Below are 22,011 nucleotides of genomic sequence, written 5' to 3'. Positions count from 1 at the left end.
GAGACTCTGTCACAAAAGAAAAGAAAGAAAGAAGAAAGGAATAATTAAAAAATCTGAAATAAGTACTTGCAAGTTAAATTCTGCAACTGATTTCAAAAAAGTTCTAAAAGAGCCAGTTATGGTGTCTGGTACCTGCTACTTGGGTGACTGAGGCAGGAAGATGGTTTGAGCCCAGGAGTTTGAGGCTGCAGTTTGAGGCTGAGCTATGATCTCACCACTGCACTCCAGCCTTGACAACAGAGTGAGATTGTATCTAAAAAAAAAAAAAAAAAAAGCTTGGGCATTGTTCACACCTGTAATCCCAGCACTTTGGAAGCCAAGGTGGGCAGATCACCTGAGGTCAGGAATTCGAGGCCAACCTGGTCAACATGGTGAAACCTCTAGTCTAATACAAAATCTCTATTCTCTACTAAAAATACAAAAAAAAAAAAAGAGCTGGATATGATAGTGGGCTCCTGTAATCCCAGCTACTAGGGAGGCTGAGGCAGGAGAATCACTTGAACTTGGGAGGTGGAGGTTGCAGTTAGCCGAGATCGTGCCATTGCACTCCAGTCTGGGTGACAGAGTAAGACCGCATCTCAAAAAAAAAAAAAAAAAAAAGAATTTATTGTGTAACACTTGATCGAATACATCATTTTAAAAGGTCAAAGAGATGAAACTACATATTTATTTAGATAGTTGCTGAAAAGGCATTTGATATAAATAAATATCCACTTTTGAGTTTTATCTTAGTTTGGGCTCCTATAGCAAATTACCATGGGCTAGGTGGTTCAACAACCATTTATTGTCACAGTTCTAGTAGATCGAGGTACCAGCAGATCCATTGAGGGTCTTTTCCCTGGTCTGTAGATGGCTATCTTTTCACTGTATCCTCACATGACGGAAAGCAGAGAGAGATTGAGATCCTGTGTCTCCTCCTCTTTTGATAAGTGCATTAATCTCATCACGAGGGTCCTACCATCGTGAACTAATCTAATCCTAATTACCTCACAAAGGCCCCACCACCAAATACCATCATATTGGGGTTTAGGATTTCAACATATGAATTGTGGGGAAACATAGACATTCAGTTCATACAAGTATTAATAACGATAAACTAGGAATTGAGTGAAACATAAACATCAAGAATACTTTTATGAAATCCAGGTAATATCACACTTAACATTGAAATACTAGGTTTCCATTAATGTAAGGACTACAAAAGATAATCTGCCCTTATTACCATTATTTAACAAGTTCTGGAAATTCTAGCAATTAAAATAAGATGTAAAACAAATAAGGATAACTATGAAAAAGAGAAGATAAATGTATCATTATTTACAGATGATAAGGTTGTATATATTTATTACTAATAAAAAAGTTAAATAAAATAGGCAGACAAGAAAGCAGTCACTGAGCTGGGCATTGTGGTGCATGCCTATAGTCCCAGCTACGTGGGAGGATCTCTTGAGCCAGGAGTTTGAGGCTGCAATGTTCTATGATGACACCTGTGAATAGCCACTGCACTCCCACCTGGGCAACACAGCAAGACTCTGTCAAAAAAAAGAAAGAAGGAAGGAAGGAAGGAAGGAAGGGGAAGGAAGGAACAAAGGAAGGAGAAGGGAGGAAGAAAGAAAGAAAGAAGGAAAGAAAGAAAGAGAGAGAGAAAGAAAGAAAGAAAGAAAGAAAAAGAAAGAAAGAAAGAAAGAAAGAAAGAAAGAAAATGCAATCAATGACACCATTAACTTTTCTATATACCAGCAATATCTTGTAATCAAATATGATGGAAAAGAGTTCTGTTTCACAATTGCGATGATTTTACATATAAGTGTGTTTGTATTCACACACATATACCTACACAAACATATATAAAACATGTGCACCTTTGGATATGACGATCACATATCAGGAAAATTATAAAACTTATATTGAGAAACACATGTAAGACATATAAATGGAGAGATACAGCATAGTCGTGGATGAGTTTGCTTAAATGCTGTAAAACTGTCACTAGTTCTAAACAGGTTTAAGACAATCAAAACCTTTGGAAATTAATTTGGCAATATATGTCAAGCTTTAAAACTATTATATTCTTGGACACAGTGATAATTTTGCTTCTAGGGCTCTATCCTAAGAATATAATCAGAGTACTTGAAAATATTTAAGTTCAAGGTCATACATACATAACAGTGTAACATACTTTAAATAGAAAATAGAAAAAATATATTTTCAAGTTGATATAATTTAACATGATTTGTTGAGCAATTGCTATATGCCAGATTCTATGCTAATTAATAGAGACACAGAAGAACTCACAAGACTAAAACTTCCCTCACAAGACCAAAACTCAGCTAAGCAGTTATACAACATGGTGATTAGTTCAATGAGAGGAGAAAGGATGCTTGTAGCCCTTAGGAAGAGTGACTTACTGAGACTTAGGGTTGGAGAAGGCTGTACTGGGACCTCAAGTCTGAATAGGCATTATCTAGGTGAAGAGGTAGGGAAAGAGGAATCCAGGCTGAAGGAACAACATGTGTCAAAGCAGAGGGGTAAGATAAACATGGGGGGCTTCTAGAAATGGGAAAAAGTTCATTGTAGTCAGAATGCGGAGTGGGCAAAAGGCAGGGCTGGGGAAGGAGAACTTCTTGCAAGTGTGATATTGGAGAGGTAATATACCATCATATTGGGACAGCCTTGCAAACCATCTGGAGCTGAGGCTTTCACACTTTTTTGACCATGACTAAAAGAAAAAGATATATTTCATAATATCAGCAGCTTACACATTTCATGTATATGTATATAAGAACTATATTTCATGAGAATACTTTTACTATGTCCAAAGCTTTTTTATATTTTCTATTTCATGTTCACTTTTACTTTTAAAAAATTCTGTCTTCTGCTAGACTACACTGAGCCTTAGTGTGAATTAGAAATCAGGCAGATATAGTTAGAGACTGTGAAGATCAGGCCTTGAAGAGTGGAAGGGGCAGTGGAAAGTGCCTTTATCCAAAAAAGATGCCTCTTCCCCAAGTTGGATGAAACTCCACATATTTGTCCCCAACATTTGGAGAGCATGGGGCGAGAGTGCAAACAGAAGCCTACATACCCTCAAGTCTATTTAAAAACTGTAGACCAATCTAACCAACCAATAAATAAAATGTGTTCTGGCCGGGCATGGTGGCTCACGCCTGTAATCCTAGCACTTTGGGAGGCCGAGTCGGGCGGATCACCTGAGGTCAGGAGTTCAAGACTAGCCTGGCCAACATGGTGAAACCCCATCTCTACAAAAATACAAAACAGTTGCCGAGCATTATGGCAGGTGCCTGTGATCCCTGCTACTTGGGAGGCTGAGATGGGAGAATTGCTTGAACCTGGGAGGGGGAAGTTGCAGTAAGCCAAGATGGCACCATTGCACTCCAGCCCGGATGACAGAGAGATTCCATCTCAAAAAAAAGAGAAAGTGTTCTACCCTTCTACCTTGACTTATATAACTTCATAGTGACCTCAAAGATTCAGGTACCAATTTAGAATTCTTGGACTCAGAATTCAATGTAGGTGGCCGGGCGCAGTGGCTCACGCCTATAATCCCAGCACTTTGGGAGGCCGAGGCGGGCGGATCACGAGGTCAGGAGTTCAAGACCAGCCTGGCCCATATGGTGAAACCCCATCTCTACTAAAAATACAAAAAATTAGCCGGGCGTGGTGGCACTCACCTGTAGTCTCAGCTACTCTGGAGGCTGAGGCAGGAGAATCGCTTGAACCCGGGAGGGGAGACGGAGGTAGCAGTGAGTCGAGATTGTGCCACTGCACTCCAGCCATCCAGCCAGGGCGACAGAGCGAGACTCCATCAAAGAAAAAAAAAAAAATTCAATGTAGGCACATAACTTCAAGCCTGCACCCCTTCTTTTCCCACCCTGAACTCCACCCTATCCAAAAAGGGCTTTTTGTCCATATACATCTGAACACTCTGTCCTAGTAATCCAAGTTCTATTCACCATTCCCTCTCCTCCCAGCAAACAGTTAGAAGTGAACTTTCAACTGTTTGAGCAGGAAAATACGTAGTCCTGGGTAACTGAACTAGAAGAGTGTGTGTGTGTGTGTGTGTGTGTGTGTGTGTATGTATTTAAGAGATGGAGTATTGCTATGTTGCTCAGGCTGGACATGAAATCCTAGGTTCAAGCAATCCTTCTGCCTCAGCCTCCTGAGTAGCTGGGGCTACAGGCATGTGCCACCATGCCTAGCTGAAAATGGGTTTTCATGTCAAAGTGGCATGGCATGAGAAATCCAAGAGCAAGGTCCTCTAAAGCTTGGTTACTCAAAATGTGGTCCTTGGACACAGCATGGACACCCCTGGGGAGTGCGCAAAAATGAGGAACCTCAGGTCTCATCTCAGACCAATTAAAGAAGAATCTGCAGATCCTAAATTGATTTGCATGCACTTTGGAGATTAGACACACTACTATCAAGTGGGGGCCCCAAAATAGTGGCTTCTTTTCCTTGGTGTAAGGTCATTACTGCACCCCCATGTCAGGATGCAAAGCAGTACAGGCAGAGTGCAGGCTGGATTCCCGATCCCTTTTTCCTTTTGAGTATCATTGTGTAAAATGCAACTGTAAGGGAAGGCTCTGGCAAGTCTCAGAAACATTTGTTTTTTGTTTTTTTGAGACAGAGTCTTGCTCTGTCACCCAGGCTGGAGTGCAGTTGTGCCATCTCGGCTCACTGTAGCTTCCACCTCCTGAGTTCAAGAGATTCTCCTGACTCAGCCTCCTGAGTAGCTGGGATTACAGGTGTGCACCACCACACCTGGCTAATTTTTTGTAGTAGAGATGGGGTTTCACCATGTTGACCAGGCTGGTCTTGAATTCCTGACTTCAGGTGATCCTCCCACCTCAGCCTCCCAAAGTGCTGGGATTATAGGCATGAGCCACCACTCCTGGCCCTGAAGATTCTTAGAATGTCATTGCCTTCTTTGTTTCTTCAAAGCAAGATCTGATTCCCCAGTGGAAAGCATGGCTTTTCTGTGCTCACTGAGACTCAGCACATTTCTTTTGTACTTACTTCGAGACTTACTGAACTCCCACATATCATGGGTCCACTGGAATCCTGTGCTCATGAGGCATCATGGCTACTGTATGGAAATGGAACAGCAAAAAATGGTAGGCACACATATTGCATATCTCTCCCCTGCTCACACATATGCTCTATTGTCCCATTGGGCTTCACTTACAAAATACAAGTTTAAAGATAAAATTATTAAGAATTTCAAGTTGGCAATAGTAGAGCTTAAAACCAAGCATGGAGCCCTTTGAGTGTGAAGCCCTGGGTGACTGCACAGGTCATCTGCCCATGAATCCCACTTTGAGAGCCACAGCAGAGGCAAAAAGACCAATATAGAGGGCACTATAATAATCAAGGCAAAAAAAGGTGGTGGCTAAGACTGTTAACTGTTGACGTTGGCAAGGACAAATTCAGTGGAGTGATGGAAGCAAAGATGAGAATGCAGTGGGCTACATTGTGAGTAGATCAGCATACAAGGCAGGTGTAGACAACTCTTTCAAGAAATGTGACTGTAAAAGAAGACTGTGGAATAACTTGGTAGCTAGAAGGAAACTTGAAGGCAAGGAATATTATAATTTTTATATAAAGAGATTTGGGACATTTAAAAGTGAGAGGAGCCAGAAGAGAGGGAGAAGTAGAAAACAGGGGATAAAAAAGAGATAATCTATATGTCTAGGCTTTTAGAAGGGCAGTTAAGCTCTACAGCAAGGGCAGGGATCTTTGTTTTGCTTACTGTTTTGTGCTGATAATAGCACATTAGTTTCCTAGGGCTTTTATAACAAAGTACCACAAACTGGGTGGCTCAAAACAACCAAAATTTGTTATCTCACAGTCCTGGAGGCTAGAAGTCTGAAATCAAAGTTGGCAGAGTCATGCTCCTTCTGAAACCTTTCTTGCCTCTTCTCAGCTTCTGGTGGCATACAGGCAATCTATGACATTCCTTGGCTTGTAGTGCATAACTCCAACCTCTACCTTTATCGTCACATGATGTTCTCTCTGTGTCTGTCTTTTTTATGGCCCTCTGTTATAAAGACTGCAGTCATATTGGATTAGGACCCACCCTACTCCAGCGTCACCTCATTTTAACTCACTACATCTGCAATGATCCTATTTCCATTCTGTGGTACTAGGGATTAAGACTTCAACATATCTTTTTTGGGAAGACATAATTCAACCTATAACAAACTAGTAAATTCTGTATTTGTTGAATGAATGAATGAATGAATGAATGTGATTCAGAGCACTGGAGGAGAAATTTGCCTTACCCCAGAGGACACCATTCTATTGTAGTGAGAGGGAATGAAAAACAGTGGATACATGTGAAAACTGGTGTAAGGAAATTGTGTTGTCTGACAACATCAAAATTCTCCATGAAGAGGGAGGTAAAATCATATTTTTAGGTGAGGAAAGAATTGAGATAGGGGAGGAAGGAGTGAAGAGATGTGGAGGAGAAAGGAAGTCTGAGGAACAAAAACTGACAAAGTGGCTGGGCGCGGTGGCTCATGCTTGTAATCCTAGCACTTTGGGAGGCTGACGCAGATGTATCATGAGGTCAGGAGATTGAGACCAGCCTGGCCAACATGGTGAAACCCTGTCTCTACTAAAAATACAAAAATTAGCTGGGTGTGTTGGCACGTGCCTGTAGTCCCAGCTACTCAGGAGGCTGAGGTGGGAGAATCACTGAACCTGGGAGGCGGAGGTTGCAGGGTTGCAGTGAGCCGAGACCATGCCATTGCACTCCAGCCTGGGTGACAAAATGAGACACCGTCTCAAAAAAAAGAAAGAAAACTGATAAGGGAAACAAGAATTGCCTGTAGTATTGAGAACCTGGTTGAGTTGGAGACCATAAATTTATGGTGGCATAAGTCTGCGCTGCCATATGATTTAGGCAGCAAGGCTCAGTAATACTGGCATGTTATTGGGAAAGGCAATTGGTTGAATCAATCCATAGCTAGGTTTTTCCAGGTAGTGTTACAGACCAATGGATTCTTCTTGCCCACTGCACAGAAAAGCCAATACAATGAGATAGCAGTGTTGCAGCAGAGAGTTTAATTATAGCAAGGCAACTGGATGGAAGGATGGGAGATATTTCTTGAATCTTCCTCCCGGAGAACTCAGAGGCTAGGGTTTTGAAGGATAATTTGGTGGGCTGGGTCTAGAGAATGAATGCTGTTGATTGATTAGGGATGAAATCATAGGGACTTTGAAACTGTCTTTGTGCCCTGAATCAGTTTCTGCATGGGGTGGGGGGGTGTCAGGGAATCACAGGACCCATAGAGTCAGTTCTTTGGCATGGGCCACAGGTACAGCTAGCATCTGCCAGGATGCCGAAGTCTGAAAAATATCTCAAAGACCAGTTTTAGATTTTACAATAGTAATGTTATTTATAGGAGCAATTAGGGTTACAAATCTTGTGACCTCCAGCTATGTAACTCCTGAACAGTAAACAATTACAGAAAAGTAAGCTAGGGAACAATGGCTTGTTATCATTTAACTGTGTCTACGTCTTCACAGAATTCAGGCCACTCCCATAATTCTAACATTGTGGACTTTCATTAGCTTTAGGGAGGCAGTTTTGGTTCCTGAACAATAAGGGGTTAGTTTTAAGAAGAGACTGCTATCATCCTTGCTTTAAACTATCAACTAAATTCTTCCCATAGTTAGTTTGAACTGTGCCCGAGAATGAGCAAGAGTAGTTAGGCCTTGTGAGGTTAGAAGCAAGATAGAGTCAGTTATGTTAGATTTCTCTCATTGTTATAATTTTTGCAAAAGTGATTTCAGTAGTTGCCCAGGAAAGAAGACAGGGTAAGGAAGTTGGGAATATTGCATGAGAGGGCCACCAATAAACCTTGAAATTAGGCTGGATAGGAAGGGAAGTTAAAAACAAGTAGAATTTGATATGAAATGCAGAGGTCCTTAACTTTTCTTGCCATAGACGACTTTGCCAGTCTGATGAAGCCTATTGACCCCTTCTCAAAAAATATTTTAAAATGCATAAAAGATGCTCTTCAATTTACAATGAAGTTATGTTCCAATAAACCCCACTGAAAATATTGTAAGTTGAAAATGCATTTAATATAACTAACCTACTGAATATCATAGTTTTCCTAGTCTACCTTAAATGTGCTCAGAACACTTACTTTATCTTATAATTAGGCAGAATCATCTAACGCAAAGTTAAAATGTTGAATATCTCATATGCTTTATTAAATATTGCAGTAAAGTGAAAAATACAATGATTTTATGAGTATTTGACCTACAGTTTCTACTGAAAATGTATTGCTTTCACACCATTGTAAAGATGAAAAATCATAAGTTGAACCATTGTAAGTTGCGGACCGTCTGTACAAGATTACAAATGAAACCCTTTACATTAATATACAACTATCAAAATATTTAAACAAACCAAAAGTGTCCCATAGTAATATATGTGCTTATTTGCATTAAATAACAAAATCTGTGGCAGGCTTAAAGAGAAACATAATTTCTACATAGAAGTAATGTAGAGGTTTACATATTTGTGTCTGATCTGAACTGTAAGATATATAAAAATAGCTGTGGGCCTTAGTTCCTGTGGGAAGGTAAGAGCCTAACTCCGGTGGGCAAGTGGGCAGCTTGCTCCAATGTGCAATAATTGCCTTTCTAATTTCATGGACATTAGATGCCACGTGGATGAAAGAGGCAAACACCATATCCACATCCAATCCTACCCCACACTTCAGATCCTGGATGTCCTTTTCTGACATGGCAAGCACGTCCACAGCCACCAGGAAGGTCTACACCCTTTTTGCTGCCCAAGGAGCCACCATTTTCCACTGCTATCACCAGGAGGTCAGTACCTTTCTGCTCTGCCTGCAGAGAAATAAGTTATTACATCTGTAGATCTTGCTGCGCACTTCCACTACCTTACAAATGTTCTTGTAGTCCAGCCACAGAAAGTTCTAATCATAGTTTTCCATGTAGGCATTATCCAGTGTGATCTGAAGGTGGCTCCCTTCTTCAGCTCCACCTCCATGGGGACACTGCTCTGTGTGAGCCCAGTTCGTATCTCAGGCCCATTAGTGTCCAGAGCCACAGCAACTAGCCGCTAGAGATTGGGGTTCGAAGCAAAGCTTTCCAGAGTTGTGCACACGTTCTTGATGGTCTCTGCGTGGTACTCAAAAGTTCAGACAAGCCATATTAATTCCAGACTTAATCATCAGCATTTCCACCAATCAGGAAGCTGGGCTGATAGTACAGATGATGCCAGCGTTCTGGGCTGTGGGGGTGGCCAGTCAGTGTTCAGGCAGCACACATGCTACAGCAGTGTGTCAACTACGACCGTGGGCAGCTGCTGAGTCTGAAATGAAGGCCCTCCTGGCTTCACTCTGGGGCTTCCACTTGGCTTCTGAGGTCTTCCAGCATTTTCTCGCTCAGACTACTTGTAAATGCAGAGAGGTCAGGAGCCTAGGGATATTCACTCCTGTCCATTATATATATTTTATTCCAGAATGTCTATTTGATTGTTTTCATATCATACGAATTATTTTTGATGGTCTTTTATTTCTGTATCATATACCAATGTCTCCCTTTATTTCTTTACACATTTTAACATACTCATTTCATAATTTTTATTTAAAATTTCTGTATCTGAAGTCCTTGTGAGTCTGGTCTTGAGGTTTGAAGATTTTGCTAATTCTTATTCATGCTGGCTCAGTTCCTTGTGTGTTTTGGATTTTTTTTTTTTCACTTTTAAATGTTTTTAAGTTGACATATTATAATTGTACATATTCGTGGGGGTACATAGTGATGTTTCAATATATATAATGTATAGTCATCAGATCAGGGCAATTAGCACATCCATCATCTCAAACATTTATCATTTCTTTGTGTTAGGAACATTCAATATCCTCCTTCAAGTTATCTGAAAGTATATATTATTGTTTAACTATAGTCATCCCACAGTGGTATAGAACACTAGAACTTATTCCTTCTACCTAGCTATAATTTTGTATCTTTTTTTTTTTTTTGAGACAGAGTTCTACTTTTGTTGCCCAGGCTGGAGTGCAGTGGTGCAATCTCGGCTCACCACAACCTCCGCCTCCCAGGTTTAAGCGATTCTCCTGCCTCAGCCTCCCGAGTAGCTGGAATTACAGGCATGCACCACCATGCCCAGCTAGTTTTTTTGTATTTTTAGCAGAGACAGAGTTTCTCCATGTTGGTCAGGCTGATCTCAAACTCCTGACCTTAGGTGATCCACCCACCTTGACCTCCCAAAGTGCTGGGATTATAGGCATGAGCCACCACACCCAGCCTTAATTTTATATCCTTTAACAAATCTCTCCCTATCTTCCCATTTCCCATAGCCCTGCCAACCTCTAGTATCCTTTGTTCTACATTTTACTTCTATGAGATCAACTTTTTTTTTTTTTTGAGACGAAGTCTCACTCTTGTCCCTCAGGCTGGAGTGCAATGGCGCGATCTCGGCTCACTGCAACCTCTGCCTCCTGGGTTCAAGCAATTCTCCTGCCTCAGCCTCCCGAGTAACTGGGATTACAGGCATCCGCCACCGCACCTGGCTAATTTTTGTATTTTTAGTAGAGATGGGGTTTCACCATGTTGGCCAGGCTGGTCTCGAACTCCTGACCTCAGGTGATCCACCTGCCTCTGCCTCCCAAATTGCTGGGATTACAGGCGTGAGCCACTGTGCCCGGCAAGATCAACTTTTGTTAGTTTCCACATGAGTGAGAATGTGTTGTGTTTAATTTTCTGTTCCTGGCTTATTTCACTTAACATAGTGTCTTCCGGTTCCATTCATGTTACTGCAGATGACATGATGTAATCTTTTTTATGACTGAATAGTAGCTCATTGTGTATATATACACCACGTTTTCCTTTTTTTTTTTTTTCTTTTGAGACAGGGTCTTGCTCTGTTGCTCAGGTTGGAGTGCAGTGGTGCTATCATGGCTCACTGCATGGCTCATTGCAGCCTCAATCTCCTGGGCTCAAGTGATACTCCCACCTCAGCCTCCCAAGGAACTAGGACTACAGGCGCACACTACTGTACTTAGCTAATTTTTAAAATTTTTTGTAGAGATGGATTCTTGCTATGTTGCCCAGGCTGGTTTTGAACTCCTTGGCTCAAGCAATTCTCCTACTTCAGCTTCCCAAAGTGCTGGGATTGCAAGTGTGAGCCACTGTGTCCAGCCCAAATTTTCTTTAACCATTTATCTGTTGTTGGACACCTAGGTTTATTTCATATCTTAGCTATTGTGAATAGTGCTGCGATAAACATGGGGATGCAGATGACTCTTTGGAAAAAAACAGCTGTGCTTTCTATTGGTGACAAACCCATAGATATTGCTAGTACTACTGTGGTGTACAGTCTACATTTGTTATTGAAGGAAATTCTAAATTTCAGTTAGTGTTTAGTAAAAGTATACATATTTTCCCCTGTCCAAGTTCACAGACTTCTTGAATTTTATCCATGGCTCTCTATGGGACAGTGGAATCCCAGGTAAAAAGGGAGGAAGTGGAGGGAGAAAGTGGAGAAAGTCAAAGAAATGATAAACCAAATTGTTTGGACATTGACTTGTGAATATTAGAAATAGATGTTACAGAATAGAGCCACGAACCTGGTCTCAAACTCTTCAAAATTAATAAGGGGCAGTAACCACCAAGTAGGAAAATGATAGCCTTGAAGTAAGACAAAAGGTGACAAGCCAGGTGACATGAACATGAAAAGATCAAGGGGTTTTACATAAAGATGGAGGAGTAATTGTTAAGAAGTGGCAGTAGGGAGGCTGGGCATGGTGGCTCACGCCTGTAATCCCAGCACTTTGGGAGGCTGAGGCGGGCAGATCACTTGAGGCCAGGAGTTCAACACTAGCCTGGCCAACAGGGCGAAACCTTGTCTCTACTAAAAATACATAAATTAAGCCGGGCATGGTGGCTCACACCTGTAATTGCAGCACTTTGGGAGGCAGAGGCAGGTGGATCACTTGAGGTCAGGAGTTCAAGACCAGCCTGGTTAACATGGTGAAACCTCATTTCTACTAAACATATAAAAATTAGCTGGGTGTGGTGGCACACACCTGTAATCCCAGCTACTTGGGAGGCTGAGGCAGAGAATCACTTGAACCTGGGAGTTGGAGGCTGCAAGGAGCCGAGATCGTGCCACTGCACTCCAGCCTGGGCAACAGGGCAAGACTCCATCTTAAAAAATAAAATAAAATAAAAAAATAAAAATACATACGGGTGTGGTGACATGCGTCTGTAATCCCAGCTACTAGGGAGGCTGAGGCATAAGAATCTCCTGAACCTGGGAGGGAGGTTGCAGTGAGCCAAGATTGTGCCATTGCACTCCACCTGGGTGACAGAGTAAGACTGTGTCTCAAAAAAAAAGAAGTGGCAGTACAGGGCAAGGAAGATACTAACCTTAACTTCATACCTGAGGAAGGAAGCAAGCTGCAGCAAGAGAAAGCAGTACCCTAAGGAGGGAAGAATCAGATTTTAATTAGGGCAAGGAGGTGGAAGAAATGCATGCCCACAAAAAAAGGTCGAGGATATGGGGGTAGTTTCTTATCCCTGTAGACTGTGCAGTGGAAAGATTGAGAGAGAGAGGGCCATGTTGGGGGGTAGTGTAGACTAGAATGACTGCAAATGGATATGAGAGGATAGATTACCAGAGAGGTTTAATTTTTTAATGGTAATATAAACCCACTAGCTAGAGATTATTCTACTGTCCAGAGATAACCAGTGTACCATTAAACATTTGGACTATTTATTACTATAAACTTTGTCATCCTGATAAAATTCAAGGCAATCTGAATTTCTAAAATTGATTAAATAACCATTTAATATCTACAAAAATAAAATGCAGCCGGGCACGGTGGCTCACACCTGTAATTGTAGCACTTTGGGAGGCCGAGGCAGGTGGATCACTTGAGGTCAGGAGTTCGAGACCAGTCTGGCCAACATGATGAAACCCCATCTCTACTAAAAATACAAAAATTAGCCGGGTGTGGTGGCATGCACTCCAGCCTGGGCAACCAAGTGAGACTTTGTCTCAAAAAAAAAAAAAAAAAAAATTAAAAAATAATCCAGGCGCGGGTGGCTCACGCCTGTAATCCCAGCACTTTGGGAGGCCGAGGTGGGCAGATCTGAAGGTCAAAAGATTGAGACTATCCTGGCCATAGTGAAACCCTGTCTCTACTAAAAATACAAAAATTAGCTGGGCATGGTGGCACATGCCTGTAGTCCCAGCTACTCAGGAGGCTGAGACAGGAGAATTGCTTGAACCCAGGAGGCACAGGTTGCAGTGAGCTGAGATCACGCCACTGCACTCCAGTCTGGTGACAGAGTGAGACTCCGTCTCAAAAAAAAAAAAAAAAAAAAGGATAAAAAAAGAATAAAAGAAAATGCTCTCAATATTGCCAATGAAAAGAATGAGTAGGAGAATTTTTAATAATGTTGACAATTGTCATGATAGAAATTAAATGAGCTGGCCTGATCCTGGCTCACTGCAATCTCCATCTCCTGGGTTCAAGCACCTCCCGAGTAGCTGGGATTACAGGAATGCACTATCACACCCAGCTAATTTTTTTTGTATTTTCAGTAGAGACAGGGTTTCACCATATTGGCCAGACTGTTCTTCAACTCCTGACCTCAAGTGATTCACCCGCCTTGGCCTCCCAGACTGCTAGGATTACAGGTGTGAACCACCGTGCCCAGCCCCAGTTAGTCACTTATACTCAGGTAGAAGAGTGTTTAAGGCCGGGCACGTTGGCTCAGCCTGTAATGCCAGCACTTTGGGAGGCCGAGGCAGGCAGATCACCTGAGGTCAGGAGTTCAAGACTGGCCTGACGGTCATGGAGAAACCTCGTCTCTAGTAAAAAATACAAAATTAGCCAGGCGTGGTGGTGCATGCCTGTAATCCCAGCTACTCGGGAGGCTGAGGCAGGAGAATCGCTTGAACCTGGGAGGTGGAGGTTGCAGTGTCGAGATCACGTCATCGTACTCCAGCCTGGGCAATAAGAGTGAAACTCCATCTCAGAAAAAAAAAAAAAAAAGGAGTGCATAAGATGTCGTGTTAGCCATGGTGGTTGACACCCCAACATTCATTTTGTCCCCAAATGATTGGTTCACATCAATCATAGTAATGCCATTCTCCTTCATAGTAAGTAGTTTAGTAATGGATATATGATCTAATCTTGGTAAATGAGCTGTGAAGTGTGGTCTGTCAGAAATTTCTGGAACAGATTTCCTCATTCTCAAGAAGAATAAAATAAGAGATAATCCCTCCTTTCCTCTGGCTAACGTTGTGTCTGGATACGATGTCTGGAACTACTGCCACCAGTTTGTGACCATGAGGGAAGCCATCCTGAGGGCAAAACTTACAGACCTAGGATGATGGAGCGGAAAATGGAACAAATCTGGGTTCTTAATATAATAACTGAGCCCTTACATCAATTTACTTTCATTACCTCTGAGCTTCCTTTTACAAGAGCTAAGAAATTTGGCCAGGTGTGGTGGCTCACGCCGAGGCGGGTGGATCACCTGAGATCGGGAGTTCGAGACCAGCCTGGCCAACATAGCGAAATCCCGTCTCTATTAAAAGTACAAAAATTAGCTAGGTGTGGTGGAGGGCACCTGTAATCCCAGCTACTCGGGAGGCTGAGGCAGGAGACTCACTTGAACCGGGAGGCAGAGGTTGCAGTGAGCCAAGATCATGTCACTGCACTCCAGCCTGGACGACAAGAGAGAGACTCCGTCTCATAAAAGAAAAAAACGTGGGCTGGGCGCGGTGGCTCACGCCTGTAATCACAGCACTTTGGAAGGCCAAGGTGGGCGGATCACGAGGTCAAGAAATCGAGACCATTCTGGCCAACATGGTGAAACCCCGTCTCTACTAAAAATACAAAAATTAGCTGGGCTTAGTGGTGCGCGCCTGTAATCCCAGCTACTCGGGAGACTGAGGCACGAGAATCGCTTGAACCTGGGAGGTGGAAGTTGAATCCGGAAGGCGGAGGTTGCGGAGTAGAAATGGAGCCGCTGCACTCCAGCCTGGCAACAGAGCAAGACTCCGTCTCAAAAAAAAAAAAAAAAAAGTCCGGGCGCGGTGGCTCAGGTCTGTAATCCCAGCACTTTGGAAGGCCGAGGCGGGCAGATCACGAGGTTAAGAGATTGAGACCATTCTGGCCAACATGGTGAAACTCCGTCTCTACTAAAAAGTACAAAAATTAGCTGGGCTGGTGGCGCTCGCCTGTAGTCCCAGCTACTTGGGAGGCTGAGGCACGAGAATCGCTTGAACCTGGGAGGCGGAGAGTGCAGTGAGCCAAGGTCATGCCCCTGCGCTCCAGCCTGGTGACAGAGCGAGACGCTGTCTCCAAAAAAAAAAAAAAAAAAAAATTTGTATAGTTTAAGCCATTTTGGGTTTGATGTTATATTCGAGTAAAAGCATCTTAAGATAGAGATGGCGTTTTATTAAGAGATATGTATGGAAGATATGTTGAAATATAAAAAGTATATTTTGGAAAGTTTTATTACGTTGAAGCCAGGCATAGTGACATATTACTGTACTCCCAGCTACTTGGGAACCTGAAGCAGGATTGCTTGAGCCCAGAGTTAGAAGCTACAGTGAGCTGTGATCAAGTCACTGCACTCCAACCTGGGCAACAGCAAGAAACCTTGTCTCTTAATAAAAAATATATATATATATATATATAATGTATATAATATATATAATAGGTGTGTGTTATATATATGTAACACACACATATATGTATATATTTATATATATATATATATCACACACACATATATCTCAAAACATCCTTTGCTGGCATTAAACTCTCCAGCTGTGAGTTCTTCACCTTGCCAAGTGAAGTGGGAGCACACCAGCACTTTGGGAGGCTGAGGTGAGAGGATCACTTGAGTCCAGGAATTTGAGACCAGCCTGGGTAAAAGAGAGAGGCCCTGTCTCCATGAAAAAAGAAAAAAAAAAATGCCAGTTGTGTGTGGTGGCATGTGCCTGCTAGTTGCAGCTACTTGGGAGGCTCCTGGGCTCAAGTCATCTGTGTGTCTTGGCCTCCCAAAGTGCTGGAATTATAGGTGTGAGCCATCACTCCATGCCGTGCTGGGGTTTTTTGTTTTCTTTTTTTTTTTTTGAGACAAGAGTCTTTACTCTGTGGCCCAGCCTGCAGTGCAGTGGCACGATCTTTCCTCACTGCAACCTCCACCTCCCGGGTTCAAGCGATTTTCCTGCTTCAGTCTCCTGAGTAGCTGGGATTATAGAAGTGTGCCACCACGCCTGGCTAATTTTTGTATTTTTAGTAGAGACGGGGTTTCACCGTGTTGGTCAGGCTGGTCTCAAACTCCTGACTTCACAGATCACATATTTTTTTAACTGAAGGAATCTGATGGACTTAACTTATTCGAACGTAGTGGCTTACAATATTGTGTTTACTGATATGCATTGAAACATCCAATTTTATTAACAGTTATAGCTAATGCATGATGACAAGCACTATATTAAACATTTTATATGCATTATTTCTTTTTCTTTTTTTTTTTTAGATGGAGTCTCCATCTGTCACCCAGACTGAAGTGCAATGGCATGATCTAGGCTCACTGCAACCTCCACCTCCCGGGTTCAAGTGATTCTCCTGCCTCCTCAGCCTCCCGAGTAGCTGGGATTACAGGCACCTGCCACCACACCCAGCTATTTTTTGTATTTTTAGATTTTTAGTAGAGATGGGGTTTCACCATGTTGGCCAGGCTGGACTTGAACTCCTGACATCCGGTGATCCGCCCACCTCAGCCTCCCAGAGTGCTGGAATTACAGGCGTAAGCCACCTCACCTGGTCTGCATTATTTCATTTAATGCATGTAAAGTGTCTCTAAAGCATATGCTCTGACTGGAATACTCTGAATTTAATCACTAGGAGAACACATGAGAGCACTGTAGAATCATGAAGACATTATATATCTATATGGACAGGTGGGCTATGTTTGTGGCAGCAGGAAACGGCCCTGTTCTGTTACAGCACTAGCTAGAACACAATAAAATCAAATTGTGAAGAAACACAGTATCTTGTTAGAAATTAAGTCAACTTAAAAAATTCACAGATTAAAAAAATTTTATTCTATAAATTTCAAACAAGTACAAAAATAGAGAAAGAGTATAATAAACTCCCAAGTGCCCATCATCCAACATTAACAATTATCAACTTTAGGCTAATCTTGTTTCATCTATACCCTTCAACCACTTCCTTTGTTTTCTGCATTATTTTGAAACAAATCTCAGACATCAAATCATTTCATCCATAAATAACTCAGTATGTCTAAAAGATACAGCCTCTTTAACAACAAAAAGAGCCACAATGCCATTATCACACCTAACAAAGTCCCAATTATTTTTCGATACATGAAATAGCCTGTATTTAAGCATATATCTCATAAATGTTATCTTTTTTTTTTTTTTTACAATATTGAATGAGAATCCAACTGGGATGCAAACATTGAGAATGTTGATATATCTTCTCAGTTTCCTGATTTATAGGTTACCCATTCATCTCTTGTTGGTTTCTTTCCTTGCAATTTATTTGTTATAGAAATCATTTGTAGAGTTTTCCATAGTCTGGATTTTGCTGATTGTATCTCTGTAATGTAGTTTAACATTTTCCTCTGTCATCTGTAAATTGGTAATTATATCCAGAGGCTTTATCAAATTCATATTCATTTTTATTGTTTTCAGACAAGAGTCTGAAATAGGCAGTGTCAAATTCTTTCTTCAGGGACATATAATATTTCATCACCTCTTTTTTGGATGTTAGCAGTTGTTGATATTTATTGCCTATATATATTAATTCATTAGAATGTTGCAAAATGATGATCGAATTACGCCAATCTTTTTTCATTGTTAACTGGAATATATCAATGAAGACAAACTTTTTATCACTTTTTATTTGATTATGTCAGTACAGTTGGTATTGGAAAGTCCCTTTATTTGCAGTTCTGAAACTGATGATTAGCATCCTTTAACACTATTAAATTCAGTTTTTAAAAGCATCATTCTGAATTCATAGATTTGAAGACATTTTATGTCTTTTTCTCTATTACAGCTCAATAATAGTCAAATTTTCCATCTTTGGAAAGTGAGAGACTCTCCAAGTTGACTCCTGAGTTCCTTTTTTCTTTTGAAATGGATCTCCCTCTGTCACTCAGGCTGGAGTGCAGTGGTGAGATCTCGGATTACTGCAACCTCCGCTTCCCAGGTTCAAGCGATTCTTCTGCTTCAGCCTCCTGAGTAGCTGGGATTACAGGCACCCGCCACCATGCCCAGCTAATTTTTGTATTTTTAGTAGAGATGGGGTTTTACCATGTTGGCCAGGCTGGTCTCGAACTCCTGACCTCAAGTCCTCACTGTGATTACAGGCATGAGCCACCGTGCTTGGCCTCCTGAGTTCTTTTAACACAACTCTAACAGTCTTGCTACCTGCTATAGCAAGGTACAACAAGCTCATCTTGTACATTTCCTGTCTCAGATCTATTTCCTTTTAGTGGTAAGTGGTATTTAGAGGCCACAATCTGGGCCCTAGGGGTAGGGTTCGTAGATTTTGATGTGTATGAATCATACTTGGAGTTTCTGTGTTTTGTTTTACAGTGGTTCCCATTTGACTAAGAGTGAAATCCTTTCAATGACACACTAAGCCCTACATAAGCTGCATGCCTTGCTTCCTTTCTCACTATGCATGCTCCTTCTTATGGGCCACTGCTATGGAAATGCACTTTTCCCAGATATATGCACAGATCAATCTCTCACCCTCTGTTAGGTGAGAGATTGAGCTACGCACACATGTAAATCTCTGCTTAATTAATCTCACCTTTTCATTGAAGCCTATTCTGTCAACCCCATTTACTTCAATTGCCTCTTAGATGAGAGAATCCCCATTTGAAACTGCAATACTAATTATCTCCCCAAACCCACTCCCAATATCTCATATTCTATTTTTTGTGTCACTTCTCATTTTTTAACATAGTTTATAATTTATTTATTATATAATGTCCTTCTCGTCTTCCTACAATATAAGTTCCACAAGAGCAGAGGTTTTTGTTTGGTTCACTACTGTATCTTTCGTGCCTAGGATAGTACCTATACATGGTAGGCATTCAGGATATTTGTTCAATGAACAAATGAATGCAAACCTTAGTATATTTCTGAATCATCACACACTTAGTCTATCAGTATGGTTCAATCTCCTGAGGAACAGATTGAATTGAAAGCAAACAACATCCTTCAAGAAAGTGAGCTATATCAATATGTGGGGACAAGTCCATGAATTTCAAAACTATCCTAATATTTCTGGGCATGTGGCCAAACTGAACAATGTTTGTCTCCCTCTCTCCCTCCCTTCCTTCCTTTGTTTTTCTCTCCCTTCCTCCCTTTCTCTCCTTCTCTTTCTTTCTCTTGAGACGGGGTCTTGCTGTGCCTAGGCTGGTCTTAAACTCCTGGGCTCAAGCGATTCTACTGCCTCAGCCTTCCGAGTAGCGGGGATTACAGGCGTGCCACCACGCCTGGCTGCTTTTTTCTTTTTTTTTAAGGGCTAGTCAATGTACATTCACTTTTGAAAAAGAAATGTAGCATAAACTCAGAATCTCCATCAGCAATGAAATTCAAGTCAGAATTAAGATATATCTCAAAGAGTATACCTCACTATTGCTCCAGAGTAGTTTAGTGTGTTTAATGCTAATGTTCTCATTGAAGCAATTAAACTAATGAACTATTAGCAACAATTCCCAAACTGTACTTTTGTTAGTTTTTATTTTATTTATTTTGTTTTTTGAGACAGAGTCTTGCTCTGTCACCCAGGCTGGAGTGCAGTGGCGTGATCTTGGCTCACTGCAACATCCGCCTCCTGGGTTAAAGCGATTCTCCTGCCTCAGCCTCCCAAGTAGCTGGGATTACAGGCTCATGCCACCATGCCAGGCTAATTTTCGTATTTTTAGTAGAGATGGGGTTTCACCATGTTGGCCAAGCTGATCTCGAACTCCTGACCTCAAGTGATCTGCCCGCCTTGGCCTCCCAAAGTGCTGGGATTACAGGCGTGAGTCACCATGCCTGGCCTTAATTCAACTACTTTTATACAAAAGTACAGGTTGCGGCTGGGTGCAGTGGCTCACACCTGTAATCCCAGGACTTTGGGAGCCTGAGGCGGTCAGATCACGAGGTCATGGTGAAACCCTGTCTCTATTAAAACTACAAAAATTGGTTGGCCATAGTGGTGTGCGCCTGTAGTCCCAGCTACTTGGGAGGCTGAGGCAGGAGAATCGCTTGAACCTAGGAAGCAGAGGTTGCAGTGAGTTGAGATGGCACCACTGCACTCCAGCCTGGCAACAGAGCACGTCTGTTTCCAAAAAAAAAAAAAAAAAAGTAGTTGATTAAAATTATTTAGTATAGGTGTGGCTACTCACATCAATAATCACAGCTACTCAGGAGGCTGAGGCAGGAGGACCACTTGAGGTCAGGAATTCAAGAACAGCTTGGGCTACAGAGTGAGCTCTCATTGCTTTAAAAAAAAAAAAAAAAAAAAAGGCAGCTTGGTGAGGAGACTCACACTTGTAATCTCAGCACTTTTGGAGGCCAAGCTGGAAGGATCACTTGAGGTCAGGAGTTTAAGAGCAGCCTGGGCAACACAGTGACACCCCATCCCTACAGAAAGTAATACAAATCAGCTGAGCTTGGTGGCACATGCTGAAGGATCTCCTGGTTATTTGGGAGGCTGAGTGGGAGGATCCCTTGAGCCCAAGAGTTCAAGGTGGCAGTGAGCTATGATTAGGCACTGCATTCCAGCCTGGGTGACAGAGTGAGACCTTGTCTCTAAAATAATTAATGACGATAACAATGATAATGTTATTTGGCCTGTATTTTTGTTACTGCTCATATCCATCTTTTTTAATGCACTAAATGTGTTTTTATTGATGGTATGGCCTCCAGTTATAAAAAATATGGATATAAGCCTAATAAAGACACAGTGCAAATAACTTCAAATAACTTTTTCTTTTTTTTTGAGAAAGGGTCTCACTGTTGCCCAGCTGGAGTGCAGTGACACAATCATAGCTCACTGTAGTCTTGACCTCCTGGGCTCAAGCAATCCTCCCATCTCAGCTGCCACATAGCCAGATCCTCCAAGTAACCCAGTTACTTTTTAACACGTTGTAGAGATGGTCTTGCTGTGTTGCCCACTGGTCTCAAATTCCTGGCCTCAAGCGATCTTCCCACGTTGGCCTCCCAAAGTACTGGGATTACAGGCATGAGCCACTGCACCTGACCTAATAAACTATTTTTGTACAAAGGACAATTTGGGGTTTGTTGCTAATAGTTGGTCACTTTAACTGCATCAATAAGAACACAGGCATTAAACACACTAAAATTCTCTAGGGCAATAGCAAGGTGTGTTCTTTGGGGTATATCTCAATTCTGACTTTTGAATCTCATCATTTATAGTGATTCTGGGCTTACATTATACTTCGTTTTGGGGTATTCAAAATATGAATTTTGGGGGTATACAGTCAGGACACAACAGCTTCTGACTTTTCTCATTTCTGTCTCTTTTGGATAATTTAAATCATGCCACCAGTTCCACCCTAAAAAACATGTTGAACTCCATTCCATTCGGTATTTTATGGATGCCAACACATTGTCCTAGGCACCAAGTTTAAACAGAGATTAAAGGGAAGTCTCTGCTTTAGAAGAACTGACACTCCAGGTCCAGAAGGGAGAAACCAATAATCACATGTTACATGGCTCATTCCATAGTATAATTGGAGAGGGGCTTATTCTACCTTGTTTTCAGCAGCACGTTTCTATGGCACATCTGATCCTCTGTCATTCACTGTGACAATTTTCCAGCCCTCTCCTTTTTTTTTTTTCCCTTCTCTGATCAGCTTGGGATTACAAGGTCAATACAGTAATTTTAGCACTTTTACCTGCAT

At 41.8% G+C, this 22,011-nt stretch overlaps 1 pseudogene across 1 annotated transcript; it reads right to left on the bottom strand.

The window, feature by feature from the left end:
* Positions 1-8,214: 8,214 nt before the first annotated feature.
* On the bottom strand, positions 8,215-22,011 carry LOC105530217 (annotated as a pseudogene). Its single transcript, XR_001004615.1, has 2 exons — positions 22,006-22,011; positions 8,215-9,454 (listed from the first exon to the last, which is right to left on the bottom strand). The product of XR_001004615.1 is annotated as a pyruvate kinase PKM pseudogene (transcript).

The sequence above is a fragment of the Mandrillus leucophaeus genome, unplaced genomic scaffold, assembly GCF_000951045.1.
Source record: "Mandrillus leucophaeus isolate KB7577 unplaced genomic scaffold, Mleu.le_1.0 Scaffold804, whole genome shotgun sequence".
Taxonomy (NCBI): domain Eukaryota; kingdom Metazoa; phylum Chordata; class Mammalia; order Primates; family Cercopithecidae; genus Mandrillus; species Mandrillus leucophaeus.
Note: the sequence above shows the minus strand (reverse complement) of the source record. Positions and strands in the feature narration are given on the sequence as shown.